Source organism: Bos grunniens, chromosome 3, assembly GCF_055505025.1.
Source record: "Bos grunniens cultivar Pamir isolate PY7600 chromosome 3, Bosgru_T2T1.0, whole genome shotgun sequence".
Taxonomy (NCBI): Eukaryota; Metazoa; Chordata; class Mammalia; order Artiodactyla; family Bovidae; genus Bos; species Bos grunniens.
Genome location: NC_141167.1, coordinates 24097782 through 24115537, shown reverse-complemented (window position 1 = coordinate 24115537; position 17756 = coordinate 24097782). Strand labels below are relative to the sequence as shown.

Genomic DNA, 17756 nt, shown 5'->3' with positions numbered 1-17756 from the left:
CATAGAGATCCTGAAATAGATGAACTTCAAAGTTTCCCCCAAGTTTAAGGTACCAGAATTCCTCAAGAAGCACACTTGACCGTCGAACACCCTCTCCCCTCTGCATACTGGATGTATTGCATTTGAACTCCTTATGAAATGAAAGAAAATTAGTTACATTGATATTGATGTGAAGTTGTCAAGTCAGATGCCTCTAGGCTTTCCGAAACCTCCAGTCAACACACTGTTTGATAGATGAGAGGACAGGGGCCCAGAAAGGTTAAAGCCTGGTCTAATGTGATGCCTTGGAGTACAGGCAGGCAGGGAAAAAAGTACGTCTGTCCTGAGTGACATTCCAGGTCTCTTGCCATTCAAGCCATTTATCAACAGATGGTGATCTCCCATGACCCACACTGACTTCAAAAGGACATAGATGCCAACTTGTCTTCAAGTAGCAAAGTAGCTCAGCTGCCTAACATAGAGAGCAACCCAATAAGGATTGAAATCACCCCTGTCATGCGAAGTGGTCAACCACTTTATATCTTAGTCTTATCTCAGTCTTTTAGGGGCCTTTGTCTACCTAAATGTGCTATCTCCTTCTGCATGTAATGTTTCAACTTTGAGTGGAATATTGTGTCAGAACCAAAGCCTTCCTCTTTGAAAATCAACATTTTGGCAGCCCCTTGCTATTCAGTTTCTGAAGGTGCCCAAGTCTGCCTTCCTCATTCATCCAACCACAGGAAATCATTATCCAGTGATGGAGTTCTATTCCACTATCATTATCCTATAATGAGAATGCCTCCTCGGATGGGGGAAGGGTGGAGATGAAGATGTGGGTGGTGGGTGGAGGCAGTAAAGATCCTGCAGACTTTGGGAAACAATTGTGCGGCTATAGGTACCCAGTAGATTATGCTTTATGGCATCATGGCAGATATATACACACAAATGTATAACATTATATAATATAAAATGGTGTATATACACATACATATATATGTATATTCATATAAAGATAATTTCAAAGTGCATTGAACATTTTGTTGTACAGCATTTATCTCTTCTTCTGATAAAAGTTTGGGGAATCCTCAATACTGATCTTGCTTGCAGGAATCACTCAAACTTGTGGGATGAGAGGGAAATACATCCCTGTGGTCAGAGATGAGACACCTGACCTTCTTATGTATTAGTCAATCGCCATATTCCAACCCCTCAGGTTGCAGAGTCATACTGTTGTTGGATATGCATATTGATTGTAATTTGTTGAATATATGCATGTGTATATGTATATACATATATATTGATGGTTTAGTAAACAGTATTAGCATTATGTATCCTGAATTTATCCTCTTTGTTACATTTATAAAATCCCCAATTTAAAATACAAAACAAATGAAAAATATCTCCAAATTAGTTTGCCTCAATTAATTTATACACTGGGTGTGTTCCAAGTGCTAATGAATGTGATATGCACTAGTAATACAGAAAGGAGCAAAGTCATGATTCCTTGGGTAAGTCTATGGCCCACATAAGACCCTATCAGTAAGCTGGGAGCTGGGGAAAGTTGCAGGCCCACCTTGAACATTTGCAAGACTCAGGCGAGGGAACAAATGGAGGCCTAGAAAGTCTAATCCAAATACTATGTTATAAATCTAGCTAACACATTGTTAAAATATATACCTATCCTCCTACCTGGATAGATACATAATGAAAAACTAGAAAGATACTTGTAAAGCCGTAATTTTTTTATGATGAAAACTTGGCAAAAAGAAAAAAAATCCAAGAGTTCTGAATTTAATTCCTATTGTAATTCCTATTCCTGTCTGAATATTCTCTTGGCAGAGAGATGGGCCTACAATGTTTGCAACAATAAAGCTTGGGGCCCAGAGAAGGGGCCCTATAAACAGATAAAAGAATAGGATTGGAAGGTTGAATTCAGTGATATCTCAGTTACCTTGTGCTCTAATGTTCACAGATAACTGAGAAAAGAGGTCCTTCTCAAGATAGGAAATACTTGCTTGTATTTAAAGAGTGTTCGGTTTTACATGCCCCCAAATATATGCACACAAGAGTACAATTGCAAAAAAAAATGGAGCTGGGTTATGTGGCCAAATGCAGAATTCATTGAATGCCAGTTGTAACAGACCATAATGAAGCTAAAAGTAAATTGGACTTGAAGATGTATATTTAATCATGGATGCTGAGCACACAATACAATGATATTAAAATATTCAGGCATTCAAATCAGCTCAATGCTGGGGCTGTATGTTCTAAATCTAAACGAAAACATTAAATACGTGCTCAGACCTATATTATTCTTCTAGTTCAAATACCATAAATCTTGAAGAGTTGAAATGTAAACAGTCAAGATTATTTTTACAGCAATAGGCACTTCTTCCAGATCCACAGCTAGCAACTATCACTGAGTCATTTCTGGACTTACCTTTTGAATTCTGGGTTCTTCTGGAACAATTAGAATAGTAGCTGTGGCAGATCGTTGGAGACCTTGTAGGCGGGTCAACCCCACCCCCCATTTCAGGCGAGTGGCTCTTAGAAAGTCCTGGGGGAAGAGTTCTAGATTTATATCAGATGACTTGTTTGAAGTGTGTGTCAGTCAACTATGGGCTGGAAAGCCTTGGGAGAACTATTATACATAATCTTTGAGAACCTCAATTTGTTCATCTATAAAATGGAAAAGTTACTCCTTTCTGTGCCAGGAGTATTTTAAGCATACTTCTAACATAATAATAGTTATTTTATACCTTTGGATAGGGATACCTTTGGATACCTTTTTGCTATATGTGCATTGTAAAAAATTTTGTAAATACAAAATAACATTATATCAGAGAAAAACATCACCCTTAATACCATTGCCAAAGATAAATGCTATTAAACTGAATATTTTCTTCCTGACTAGTTATTTGCATATCTGTATATATAGTTAGGCAGTGGTGGTTTAGTTGCTAAGTTTTGTCTGACTCTGGAGACCCCATGGACTGTAACCCACCGGCTCCTCTGTCCATGGGATTTCCCAGGCAAGAATACTGGAATGGCTTGTCAGTTCTTTCTCCAGGGGATATTCCCAATGCAGGGATTGAACCAGTCCCCTGCATGGCAGGTGGTTTCTTTAGTGACTGAGGTGATGAGGAAGCCCATATATACAACATACTATATATACAGTTTTATATCATTTAACACTGTACTGTGAACATTTTACCACATTATTTTAAATTATTTATAAATTCTTTAAATGGTCGAATAATATCCCTTTGAAATGATGTACCATACTTTATTTAAAATCTACTAGTATTTACAGTTGAGATGGTTCTAAATTATCATTATTTTAAATAGCATGACAATAAATTATCACATCATTTTGCAACTATGCACATATCACCCTTTTAAATTTTTAGGTAGCAATCTTATTCATTTCTCTAAGTTCAGTGCCCAGTATGGTACTTGGAATAAAGCAAGACCTCTAAAAATATACACTGAATAAATGAATAAGTGAATGAGTGATGAAACACCAGTGAGTATCCCTTTCTGTGACACTGCCGTCTCAGATAAGGTGAAGGGAGTTCTGTAGCCACACCAGACACAGATAGGGTGGTGGTGGGGCTCTCTTCCAAGGCAAGTGGTTACCGTCCTTCTCTTATGTACTTCTGTCAGGTAAATCTCCTCCCTGAAACTCAAGGGCCAATGAGCCTTTTTATTGAAATGCAATTTGTAAAGCTTTACCTGAGAAATTGTTTGCTTTGCTCACATTTTGCCTTTGCCACAGTCTACCTCATGTTGCACGGCAAATGACAAGAGTCATAATAAGTAAAACATGAATGATCTAATTAAAAAGAACCATACTGGAACACTTAGCAAGGATGGGGGCCAGAGGAGGCACCTTCATTGCATCAGAGAAGATACTCACACAGGCACTGGAGAGGTTTCTCTTAAAAACTAGATGGGCTCTGACCCTCAGAGTTCTTCTCTGAACATAATTATCTTTAGAATGGGGATAGTGGTAAGTATCATTTATTGAGCTTTTTAGAATGTACTAAGTAATCCTTTACGTGCATTGTCTTATTTGATGCTTACAACAATCTATAAAGGAAAAAATAAAATAGAGCCCTTGACTTATAAGGAAACGGGGTCTCTGCAAGGTTAAATAACTTGAGTACAGTTGAGATAACCGAACTTTGCAGTGTTGAATGGCTGTATGGCTATGGAGCCAGACAGGTCTGGATTTTAATCCTAGCTCCACCACCACTTACAAGCTGTGTGACTATGAGAAAGTTATTTAACCTCCTTGAGGCTCCATCTGCTCATCTATAAAATAAAGATAACAATAGTACCTAATTCATGGGCTTGTTGTGAGGATGAAAAGACATATAACACTTAGGCAGGACCTGGAACGTAGCAAGAGCTCAGGAAATGTTATTTTATGATTACTTTTATTGTTTTCATGATTATACTATTAATATTCTTTGGTGATTATGATGGCAATACCAGACTCTGGACTGGGGCAGTGGGCATTCAAAAATGTATAAGACATATAGTGCCTACTCTCCATGAGCATCCAGCCTAACTTTGCCTCTAATTTTACAACTGCAAAGCTAGTAAATGATGAAGCTGGGACTTGAACTGTAACTGTGGAATTTTAAAATACTCTTCTGCTACCTACCACATCCTTCCATTGTAATGTATACCTGATGTTATTGTTGTTAATAGTTTATGTCTGCCTTCCCCATAAAACTGAGGTCTTGGAGGTGGGAATTCTTGCAACTCCCTTTACATCCCCAGTGTCCAGCCTGGGACCTGCCACAGAGTCAGGTCCTAAGTGTTTGCTGTTATCAACCGAAGGTCCTATGTTGGGCCACTCATCTCCTGCGTCCCCAGGCCCCAGTCAGGTCCACAGTCCCACTGTTTTTGTCCCTTTCCGTGTGTTCCATCCCCCCCTCCCCCTCTCCCCATTAGGATTCTGCAGTGAGTGATTCCCTCTGTCATCTCGCCGTAAATTGATGACTCGGGCCTGCTGATGCACTGAGCCACATGGCTAATACATCAGCTAAATGGATGCCGAAAACACCACCTGCTCCTTCAGGCAAATGGCACTTTGGAAAATGGAATGTGTAATCAATAGAATTAAACCTTAAGCAGAACTCTGTACCCATGTCCCTGTGCAGGGGCTTGGCAGGCAAACAGTAGGAAGATTTTTTTTTTTTTCTTTTTTCTACTCTTTCAAAGCACTTGGTTTGGCACTTGTTCAGCAAGTTCTGTCGCCCCTATCAGGGTCAGCATGGTATCCTCAGCATGCTGTCGCTTCCCTTCCTGTTCTGCCTGAATCTCTTAGTCACTTGGCCTTTATATCCTATCTCTGGCAGAGTTAGAGAGATAGTTTCCAATACACTCAGTGTAGCACAGACAGCTGGAGTTTGAAGCAAGGAGCCTGAAGTCGAGGAGGTCTGGGTGTGACCTGAGGCCAAGACCCTCAACCACACTGAACCTTGACTCATCCGTGAAATGATGGTAATTATTCTCACCTCATAGGGTTGTTTTGAGGATCATGTACCTGAATAGCATATGTGAAGGTGCTTGGTAAACTACAAAGCCACATATGAAGGTTGGTAGTGGTGGTTTAGTCGCTAAGTCCGATTCTTGCGAGCCCATGGACCGTAAACTTCCAGGTTCCTCTGTCCATGGGATTCTGAAGGCAAGAATACTGGAGTGAGTTGCCATTTCCTTCTCCAGGGGATCTTTTCAACCCAGGAATCAAACCTGGGTCTCCTGCATTGCAAGCAGATTCTTTACCAACTGAGCTATAAGGGAAGCCCACAAATGAAGATTAACCATTGTTATTATTCCAAGGTATGGATAGGAGCATAAACTCCCTTTGTATTTTCCTTTCTAACCTACCTATCCAAGGAAATGGCTTTTCAGATATGGCTGAGAAAGCCTAAGATCAAGTAGTCATCAGCCGAACGTGGTTTTACTCTTTCTAGGATTACGGCAAAAATTAGAAAATGGAATCCATGAGCTAGGAGGGAACTTAAGGATTATTGCCTTCGTCTTAGTGAAAACACCAAATGGGATGACCCTGGTGCTACAGGAGGGCCAGGAGGCCCCAGGGGCCCTGGAATGGGAGGCCGCAGTGGCTTCCGTGGAGGCGTCAATAGTGGTGTCCAGGGCCGGGATCGCAGCCGCGAAGCTAGCGGAGGCGAGGCTGAGGACAAGGAGTGGCTCCCCGTTACCAAGCTGGGCCGCCTGGTCAAGGACATGAAGATCAAGACCCTGGAGGAGATCTACCTTTTCTCTCTGCCTATCAAGGAGTCTGAGATCATTGACTTTTTCTCGGGAGCATCCTTCAAGGATGAGGTTTTGAAGATTATGCCCATGCAAAAGCAGCCCAGTGCTGGCCAGTGGACCAGGTTCAAGGCATTTATTGCCATCGGGGATTACAACGGACATGTCGATCTGGGTAACGAGTGTTCTAAAGAAGTACCCACTGCCATCTGTGGAGCCATCATCCTGGCCAAGCTGTCCATCGTCCCTGTGTGAAGAGGCTACTGGAGGAGTAAGATCGGCAAGCCCCACACAGTTCTTTGCAAGGTGACTGGCCGCTGTGTCTCTGTGCTGGTGCACCTCATCCCTGCCCCCAGAGGCACTGGCATCGTCTCACCCCTGTGCCCAAGAAGCTGCTGCTGATAGCTGGCATCGATAATGCTACACTTCTGCCAGGGGCTGCACTGCCACCTGGGCAACTTCGCCAAGGCCACTTTTGATGCTGTTTCCAAGACCTACAGTTATCTCGCCCCTGACCTCTGGAAAGAGACAGTGTTCACCAAGTCTCCATATCAGGAATTCACTGACCATCTTGTGAAGACCCATACCAGAGTCTCCATGAAGAGGACCCAGGCCCCAGCTGTAGCCACCACATAATTTTATAAAAAGAATAATAAAGTAAATGAAACTGGTTAAAAAAAAAAAAGGATTATTGGTGAGACTACAGACCTTGCTCTCTATCCTTATTATGGTTGAGGGAATCGACGTCCAGAGGGGAGAAGGATTTGGCCAGTGCCATACTGTGAATTGATGGCACAGCAAGGAATGGAGGCCAGGTGGTCTTGTCTTGGTCCAGGAGTCTCCCCATGAAGCTTCCAGGCCAGAGCTGAGGGTGGGAAGACAATCAAGGTCAAGGCCACTTGAAGCCAAGAGCTTGCCCTCCTTCCTCTGCACTGTGCTGGTATCACCACCCTGAGAGCATAGGTGCAGAGGAGCCCCTTCTTCTCAGAATTCTTACAACACTGTCTTCATCATTTATTTGGCCTTTAATTTTATGCAACCTGGTGAGATCCCTTATGCTGCTGTCTTGAGTTAGCTAATCCACAGTTCTCTAATGGAAGCAATTTTGCCCCCTACTTTCAGAGGACATTTGGCAATGTCTGGAGACGTTTTTGACTGTCAAGATTTGAGAGGGGTTATTACTGGCATCTAGTGGGTAGAAATCATGGCTACTTTAAACATCCTGCAGTGCGTAAGACAATGCTTGATGATGAAAAATGATCTGGTCCAAAGTATCACTAGAGTCAATGTTAAGAAACCCTAATCTAGTCCATTTGTAGGGTTCTGCCTTTTTATCTTTGGCCAGACCATCAGTGGTCTGTGAGCTCTGTGTGGACTTCAGTGCAATCTTGCTGATTCCCTCAGTAGATTTAACATAGCAGAATCTAAGCAAATATTTCCGGGTGGGGAATGCGTAGATGGGGAAAGAGCGCCAGACTATAAGCAGGGATCCTTGTTTGGTCAAAGCTTCACCACCAGCAGGACTAAAGTAATCCTGGACTAGATTAGTGATTTTCAAACTGTGCTCCAGGAAGCTGTAACAATATCTTCATCTGTTTGATTCTATGGCTTTTGAATGTAATTTCTTACGTACAAAGAATTCTGCAGTTGTAAAAATTTGTAAACCACTGAGATAGTTGAACCCTTAAGGTAGTTTTAGGCCAAAATCCCTCTGAAGACGCCTCAGAGGAGGACATATATAAAGGTTCTATTTTTAACAAACTCAAAGAATGCCTCTGTGATGTCAATTTATATTCTCCAGTCATGGGTTGAGGATGGTGGCCTCTCTGGCACCCTTCTAGTTTGGAGACTGTCCAGCTCCTTACTCGTCTTGTGGCCGTGCAGCAAGCCATGAGTCTCCCTTCAGGAACCTGAATATTCAGGAATGAGCTCTGGGGGAGATTCCTGCCTGTGCCTCCAACCCTGGGAGCATTCCCTGGCTCCTAAGGAGGGCCTCAGTCAGGTGCCATTAAGTAATGGCCATTTGGTGTATTTATAAACCCAGAAGCCTGTGTACGCTGGTGATAGACTTGTGCAGGAGCTAATGAATTAGTGTGAGGCAAGGGCGACCTGAGACCTGGCTCAGTGAGATGCTCTGGTTGCCTCTGGAGGGGGCTGCCTGCTTCATGCCCACTGCAAAAGACCAGAGGAAATATAGCTGAGGGTACTAAGAAAAGTCAAGAAAGAAATTCAGAGAGAGACAGCTCAAGAAGAGAGAGCAAGAGTTTGATGCTAGTGATGAGTGATGGTGATTATCTCTGAGTGAAAAGTAGAATGTTCAATAAACATTCATTTGTAGTTATTATTAGAATTATCATTATTTATAGTTAACCATTGTCTGGGCTTATAGAGACCAGCAGGATTACATACTTGTAACTTAATATAATTGTCAGTGTCAGGTGAGCTACTTGGGTTCATAACACGTTACCTGGTACAGAAACACCTTTTACTCTAGTCCCTCCTATGCTTCTTCCCTGGTAGCTCAGTTGGTAAAGAATCCACCTGGAATGCAGGAGACCCCAGTTCGATTCCTGGGTCAGGAAGATCCGCTGGAGAAAGGATAGGCTACCCACTCCAGTATTATTGGGCTTTTCTTGTGGCTCAGCTGGTAAAGAATCCACCTGCAACCTGGGTTCAATCCCTGGGTTGGAAAGATTCCCTAGAGAAGAGAAAGGCTACCCAACTCCAGTATTCTGGCCTGGAGGATTCTATGGACTGTATAGTCCATGGGTTGCAAAGAGTCAGACACGACTGAGCGACTTTCACTCTTATGCTTTCATGGTTCACGTGGAAAATTGACATCAGAGAGGGGCAGGAGTGTGCCCAAATACCACGTCAAATCACTGTGGGGATCAGAATGCCGCTGTGCTAATGCCGGGTGGGGATTCTTCGCAACACACTGGTCTGCCTCCTGGGAGGACAGTGTTTCCTTCATCTGTGGCACTCTGTCTACAGAGCAGAAAGGTCATTGACATCATTTCATCAAATCTCAACACATTCCTAGGGGAGTGAGGAACAACAAACACGAACAAAACAATGAACAAACAAAGGGAACAAATCACACCTAGCATTCATACAAAGGAGCCAGGCTTCACCAGGGGGTGGGGAGTGAGTCCTCCACCCCCACAGTACGCCTGCTTAACTCTGGACCCTTTCAGCATGACCAGCAATCCAATAATGCAGTACCCTGGCTGTGCCATTAGCTCATTAGGTGGAGACGAGTGTCTGCATTGATCTGTTTATCTCTCAGGCCCGGCTGCTGGAGAAAGGCCAGCTGTTTCCCTGAGAGCTGACTTTCCTCTTGACTCATCACAGAGCATCAGGGGAGTCCGCTCCTTTGTCCCTTTCAAGCTCAAGGTCACTGGAGTGCAGAGCAGGAGTCAGACCACAGTGGTGCCTTCTGAGAGCTTCAGACATTGCATCTCCTCCTTCATCCTTTTAATTCTCCCCTGGAGGTGACCCCTTTGGGAAATGAAAATACGGTGGGAAGTGCTTGGACTTGCAAGGGGACAGATCGCGGCTTGATACCAGGCACTAATGCTTGTAGGCTACCTGTATGACTTTGGGGAAGTCATTTGCCCTCTGTGAGCCCAGATGCTCTCCTTTGCAAAGCAAGGCTAATAGCACATATAGATTTCTGCAAAGATTTGTTGATATAAATATGAGAGAACAGGCACAATGTCTAGCTCAGTGCTAGGTGCAGAAGAAATACCAGAAAATCTTACCTGAGCTGCCACTTCTGCAAAACAGTGTTTTAGGAGTAGTATACATATCTGTCAATCAGGATTTGATCATGGGATTTTTGTGAGATTGATATGAAAATATATGGGGGAGCATAGCTATTATTACACAAATAATTTTGTTCATATAAGGCTCATTCAGAATGGACAATATCAAGGATATATGATCTTCTGCCCTGGACTCAGTTAAAATTTTCAACTTGCCTATATATCTGTTGTCTCATACGTGGCATTTAGCTCATGAAAAGTACATTGCTTAACACGTTAATTGTATTTAATGCTTTTAAAAATAGGAAGTAGTTTGTTGAAACACCAAACGTAACCTCTTAGTCATCAATAATAATGGGGCCTGGGTTGTACTAGATAATATTGGCAAAATATATTTTTCCAAATCACTACAACTGTATTCTTTTTATTTGATTAAATGTTCCCATTTGATTAATATTTCCCTTTTCACTTTCTAAGTTTCCTTCTTTTCATGCTACTGTCCAATTCTTAAGTTAATGCCACGTTTAAACTGTAAATATCCTCATTATAGAGAATATATAAAAGAATAATTAAATTTACATTGCTCCTAAGTCCATAAGTCAACATGTCACTGTACTTCTTGCCAAATTTTTTCTTTGTGCTTTTGTGCATTTTTAATAAAAATGGGTATCATACTGCATTTGTCTTTTTTTACCCAATGAAATATTATGATCATTTCCTACATTTTAAATATTCTTCAAAAAATGTGTTTTAAGAATTGCATAATCCATAGCATGTATGTGAATAGCTTATTTAATTACTTCTTCTTATTCCATATTTAGGTAATTTTCAATTTTTTACTATTACAGTTTAATGAACACCCATACATATGTTTGCATCTGTCATTATTTCCTTAGAAATAATTTCTTAGAAATATATTCCTTAGAAAGAATAACAGCATTCTTTTTATCCTTATCAAAGGCATTGACAGTAATTTATTGACCACTTTTAAAGAAAAATTACCCCCTCCCAAGCCCAAGGCTTGCATGCTGCTTTGTTAGAGTCTGGGATACCCCCTGGTGGAAGTTATAGAACATGGCCAAAATGCATCACATATGCCCTGATAAGGGAACTCAAAGATTCTGGATGCAGAGTCTTCGGAATTCAGCACATGCAAAAGATTTCTCTTCCTTTCCTCCTCTTTTTCTCTCTCTCTCTCTCACATACACATACACCAAAACCACAGGAAAATTAAATAGAATAACCAAATGAAAAAAAATCAAGAAAGCTCAGACTTAAAGTTGTTTTCAATTTAAAGCCATGCCCTGGCTGCCCTGCCTCCCTGCCACCCAGGTGCCTACAGCATAACGTTCAGAGGCTGTGCGCTTGGCTAGAGGTGTCCTAGACTAGAAATCTGCCCATTAAGACACTAGATGGAGCCAGATGGGAAAGTTTCTGCTCTCGCTGCAGAGGAACCATTTTCTCTGCTCTTTCCTTTTCAGGAGCAGTAGCATGATATGGCTGGTCTCACAGAAAACCTATTTCTCTAATAGTCTTCATTTGAGCTGTCCTCAATCAGTCATTCTTAGAACATTCACCAAGCCCTTGCTCTGAGTCAGCTTTCAGACACAAAGCTGAGTCAAATACAGTCCTCACCTCCTTTCTCTGGAGGGGTGTATGGGCTGGTGGGAGAGGCCGCTTAGTTAACAGGCTGATCTTACTTTACTTTTCTTCGCTCTTTCTAGACTCCAGGCAACAGGGCCCAACACATTGCCTGATCTTGCACTGGAATTCTCTAGCTTCTTGACTTCCTTCTTGCAATTTTCTCTCTCAGGAAAGAGGTTTCCTTCTATTTCTTTGTATCTAAATCTTAATCTCTATCAGGCCAAATCCAAATGCTTCTTCCGCTGGGAAGCCTTTCCTGATTTTTCCCACACAGAATTCCTCTTTGATTCCTTTAACCCTTTGTTTAGTGCACCAGTTATCAAGATTTACTATGTATCAGAATCACCTCGGGACTGGATCCCACTCTCCGTGTTTCCAATTTAGCAGATTTGGGGAACAGCCTAGGAATCTGCATTTCTAACAAGTTCTCATGATGTTTCTAATGGTCTAGGGAGGATACTTACGGGTTAGCGAACACAGGGAGATTTGGGCAAAGGTGTGGGTCTGCGGAAAGCATGTACCCTCCATGTATCCCTTCCACTGGATGTTCGTCTGAATGCTTTATCATAACCTGTAATAAACTGCTAAATGAAGGAATGCCCATTCCAGGGCCTGAGATGGGGACAGGAGAAAGAAACAGGACAACACTTTGCTGTTCCAGAGCCATGTGAGGAGTGCTCCAGAAGCAGAAATACAGATGCAGTTAACTGTCCTCATAGTGTTCGGAGGGCCGCAAGTTTCACAGAGGGAATGGTATTTGAGCTGGGCTTGAAGAATGAAAGTGAAAGAGGAGAGTGAAAAAGGTGGCTTAAAGCTCAACATTCAGAAAACTAAGATCATGGCATCTGGTCCCATCACTTCATGGCAAATAGATGGGGAAACAGTGTCAGACTTTATTTTTGGGGGCTCCAAAATCACTGCAGATGGTGATTGCAGCCATGAAATTAAAAGACACTTACTCCTTGGAAGGAAAGTTATGACCAACCTAGACAGCATATTCAAAAGCAGAGACATTACTTTGCCAACAAAGGTCCATCTAGTCAAGGCTATGGTTTTTCCTGCGGTCATGTATGGATGTGAGAGTTGGACTGTGAAAGAAGCTGAGCGCCAAAGAATTGATGCTTTTGAACTGTGGTGTTGAAGAAGACTCTTGTGAGTCCCTTGGACTGCAAGGAAATCCAACCAGTCCATTCTAAAAGAGATCAGTCCTGGGTGTTCTTTGGAAGGAATGATGCTAAAGCTGAAACTCCAGTACTTTGGCCACCTCATGCAAAGAGTTGACTCATTGGAATAGACTCTGATGCTGGGAGGGATTGGGGGCAGGAGGAGAAGGGGACAACAGAGGATGAGACTGTTGGATGGCATCACCGACTGAATGGACGTGAGTTTGAGTGAACTCCAGGAGTTGGTGATTGACAGGGAGGCCTGGCATGCTGCAATTTATGAGGTCGCAAAGAGTCGGACACGACTGAGCAACTGAACTGAACTGAACTGAACTGAAGGATGCCCAAGACTTCTTCAGGATCAGAAAAGGTCAACATCATGTACCAAGGTACCAAAAGCCCCAGCATATTCAGCATGTGACAAAATATTTATTGGGTGTGGGACATGGGGAGAATGGGTGATATCCTTAGAAATGTGAAGGTGATAGGAGATCGCCTAGAAGAGTTGAATGCCATGCTAAGAAGTTTTGATTTCATCCTCCAGATGAATGAAGAAATAATAAATAAATAAAATAGAGAAATAACATGGTAGAGATTTCCTAATGGAAGAATCAGTCTGATTGCAGTGCAGAGTCTGGACTGCCAGTGGCAAGTTGGGAGGGGTGAGACCAGTGAGAAATCTGTTAAAATTGACTAGGCAAGAAATGATGACAGCTGGACGTGATGGATTTGGGAAGTCTAATGGGCTTGGACTCAATCATGCACATCTGAGGGAGAACTGCAAAGGTCTTTGGAGCTATAGGTGAGCTTTGCCTTCCTCCCACTCCTTTCCCAAGCTCCTATCTTTAACTTCTTGTCTGACTGTTACAGTTAGGTCCTGCCTGTCTCTGTGCCAGAGCACACACTACGTGAACTTCTCTGCCTCAAACCCCATTTCCTACCGGTGACTATAGCCCTGGTTCTCTCCCGGGTCTCTATTTCTTTGTCAGACCTGTGTGCAGGTCCCTGACTGGTCACACTAACCTAACTGGGGGGTCTTAGCGTGTCTCAGGTTTCTCATCTGTCTGTCTCAACTATCAAGTAGGGACAGTAATATTTCCTTAGTGGCCGTTATTGCAAAATGCAAGAAGATAGGATGATAAATTATCCCTAGACTCATTGGACAAAGATAGGCATTATTGTTCTTATTGTTGTTCAGTTGCCAAGTTGTGACCCCCATGGACTGCAGCATTCCAGTCCCTGGCCCTCACCATTTCCCAGACTTTGTTCAAGTTCATGTCCATTGAATCAGTGATGCCATTCAATGATTCTCATACTCTGTTACCCTCTTCTTCTGCCTTCAATCTTTCCTAGCATCAGGGTCTTTTCCAATGTGTTGTCTTGTCACATCAGGTGGCCAGAGTATTTGAGCTTTGGCTTCAGCATCAGTCCTTCCAATGAATATTCAGGATTGATTTCCTTTAGGATTGACTGGTTTGATCTCCTTGCTGTCCAAGGGACTCTTAAGAGTCTTTTCCAGCACCATAGTTCAAAAGCATCAGTTCTTTGGTGCTCAGCCTTCTTTATGGCCCAACTCTCACATCCATACATGACTACTGGAAAGACCATATATAGCCTTGACTGTATGGATCTTCGTCAGCAAAGTGATGTCTTTGCTTTTTAATACACTGACTAGATTTGTCATTGTTTTCCTTCCAAGAAGCAATCATTTTCTAATTTCATGGCTTCAGTCTACCATCCACAGAGAAGGTATATGTATTATCTGGGTATATGTATTCATCCTGAAATGAATTATATTATTTGCAACTATGATCTCCCTATATTCATTTATTTATTCACTTAACAATAGCTTTTTGATTATCTCATATGCTACGAGCTCCATGCTAGGCATATGGAATAATAGAAAGATACAGATTTTGGAATCAGTCCTTGCTATGCCTTTGCCAGCTCTGTGACCTTAAGTAAGTTACTCAAGTTCTCTAAGTCTCCATTTCTCCATCTGAAAAATGAGGACTGTGATGTTTTACGCATCAGTGTTGTTATGAGGACTAAATAACTTTAATGAGATAGAGCCTGGACAGTGCCTGGTCACATAATCAGTATTTCAGTTCAATCGCTCAGTCGTGTCCAACTCTTAGCGACCCCATGAACCTCAGGACACCAGGCCTCCCTGTCCATCAGTATTTAGTATCAGTTTCCTTCCTCCCATTATTCTCATTTTTTTCATTCATTCAACAAGTATGCAATACAATATGTATAGGGCACCATGCCAGGCACTGAGGAAGACATAGCCTCATTCTCTTGGAGCTAATATCCAGCTGGATCAGTTATCTTATGAAGGCTTCCCATAGAAAATGACAGTTACGCGAAGACTTTAAAGGTAAGCAGAAGTTAGACAAAGATCTGTGAAAGAATGTTTCAGGCTGGTTTAAGACTCCAGAGGCCTGAAACTATCAGGAATACTGGAGAAAGTCAAAGCAGTTCAAGATGGCTGGAGCATCGTTGAGGACTGATGAGAGCAAAAGCCACTGAGGACACCAATTCAAGGTAGCTACTGAGAAAAATATGCTTCCAAAGGATTTTGGCAGGAGAATGACATGGTCAGTTTTGCATCTTAGAAAGATACCTCTGAATTTACTGTGGAGATTACTGGAGGCAGAGACTTCAGGCAGGAGATTATTGCAGTAATCAACATGAGAAATTATGTAGTCTTTAACTAAGATAGTAGCTATAGGAATGGAGAAGCAGACATTTTAAGATCTATTTATGATAGGATACCAGAGAGAGAGGTAAATAGTGGAGGGAATTCTAGAATGACACCTAGGTTTCTAATCTGAGTAATCAAGAGAATGGTGATGCCATACCCTGAGCTAAAGACAGGTCACTAAGGGGAGGAGCAAGCTTTGGTAAAACTCATGACTTTAGTTGACGTGGATTTTGAAGTACCTGTGAGACATCATTCTGGTGGTACTCGGGTCATATTCTCAGGTCACTCCAGGCCCAGGCCTTGCTCTCAGTCCATCTTTCTTCCCAGTTGGTCATGTGGGCCAAAGACGTGTATTCTTGGCAGACAGATATAGTAGAAGCCATTTTGAGTGAAAGGGGTACAGACTCTGCATGGGTAATTGAGATTTGAGGACCAAAGGCAGAGTTTAGAGAAACAGTTTACTTAAAAGTTGACCCCATATTAATTAACTAGAGTACTTGTCTAATAAAGATCTGAGACTACATCAGGGTTTGGGTATCACATTTCCTGAATCAACAATCCCAACATGTTGTAATGATGAATTTTCTGCTGATTTGGCAATGTGCATGAAAGGTTTCATAGAGATGTAAAAGTTATATCATCACTGATTGTACATTTAACGAATCCTTTTAAGGGAAAAGAGTAAGGTTATAGTCACTCATTCATTTACTCATTCTTCACATGTTTACTAAGCAGAAGCTTGTAGCTAGGCTCTGTGCCAGTTCGGAAACACAGACATGAAGGAGCTCCTGTTGGTGGAAACTTCAAGTCCAGTGGGGAAACAGGTGAGTAAACGGACAATGGCAAGTCAGTGAGCGAAATACCAGGATAGATGCCAGAAACAGGGTAGAGAGGACGGCACAGGCAAAGGGGGCCCTAAGGAAGCTGGGGCTCGTGATGTTATCAATAACTCCCCCACAGGGTTCCTTTTAGCTATGATGAAATACTACTACCCAATATTTAATAATTCATTCTTTTTGTCAAAAGGTTATTGGCAAGTCTCTGAGTAATACGTTTGGATTATTAAGGTAAATCTGACAGCTTTAGGTCATCAACAAGGTTTTCTTGTCTCCCACAGCTGGTATTCAGAGAAAATCACCCCTGGAATACCGTTTATCTCTGGCACTGAAACATAAAAAGAGAAAGAATGATAAATAAAATCAAATATTTTCTTCATGTGTAGAATACTAATGTTCTCCTTATGAAGAAGAAAATCATTTAAAAATACATAATAAAATAACTGCTGTGAGCTTCCATGTTCCTGGAGTGGGTGGGCCTGAGGACTAGAAACACAGCACTTGCCCCTGCTTCATGTGAGAGAGGCAGCATGGAATAGCAAATGGGATTTGGTGTCAGACTGACCTCAAAGTCTTTGTGACCTTGAGAAAGGCACTTTTCGTAGCTCAGATCCAGTTCTTTCATTCACAAAACATATATTTATATAATATAAAGTGTACCTCAGAGGACAGTCTTGGGAATTAAATAAAATGATATTTGGAAAGTCTAGTGCAGTATTTAAATTTTTTACATTTTACTTATTTTATTTTTTATTTCATTGGCTGTCCCTAGTGGCTCAGATGGTAAAGAATCTGCTTGCAGTGCAGAAGACCCAGGTTTGATCCCTGGGTCAGGCAGATGCCCAGGAGAAGGCAATGGCAACCCACTCCAGTATTCTTGTCTGGAGAATTCCATTGACAGAGTAGCCTGGGAGGCTACAGTCCATGGGTTCACACAGAGCCGGACAGGACTGAGCAACTAACACTTTCACTTTCATGGTTGCTTTACGATGTTGTCTTAGTTTCTGCTGTACACCAAAGTGAGTCAGCTTTATATGTACATGTATCCTGTCCTTTTTGGGTTTCCTTCCTATTTAGGTCACCACAGAGCACCAAATAGAGTTCTCTGTGTTTTATAGTCAGCTTTCATTAGTTACCTATTCTGTACATAATAGTGTATATATGTTCATCCCAGTCTCTCAATTCATCCCACTTCCCCCCTTACCCTCTTGGTAGCCATACATTTGTTCTCTATGTCTGTGTCTCTATATCTGCTTTGCAAGTACGTTCATCTATGCCGTTTTTCTAGATTTCACATATATGCGTTAATACATGATATTTGTTTTTCTCTTTCTGACTTACTTCACTCTCCATGACAGTCTCTAGGTCT

At 42.0% G+C, this 17756-nt stretch overlaps 1 protein-coding gene and 1 pseudogene across 11 annotated transcripts in view; both read left to right on the top strand.

Moving 5' to 3' along the window:
• The window catches only part of LOC147375312 (BEN domain-containing protein 5), a 1469512-nt gene that overhangs the window by 1022700 nt on the left and 429056 nt on the right, over positions 1-17756 (top strand). The window lies entirely within an intron of this gene.
• Positions 804-6932, top strand: LOC147375314 (small ribosomal subunit protein uS5 pseudogene; annotated as a pseudogene).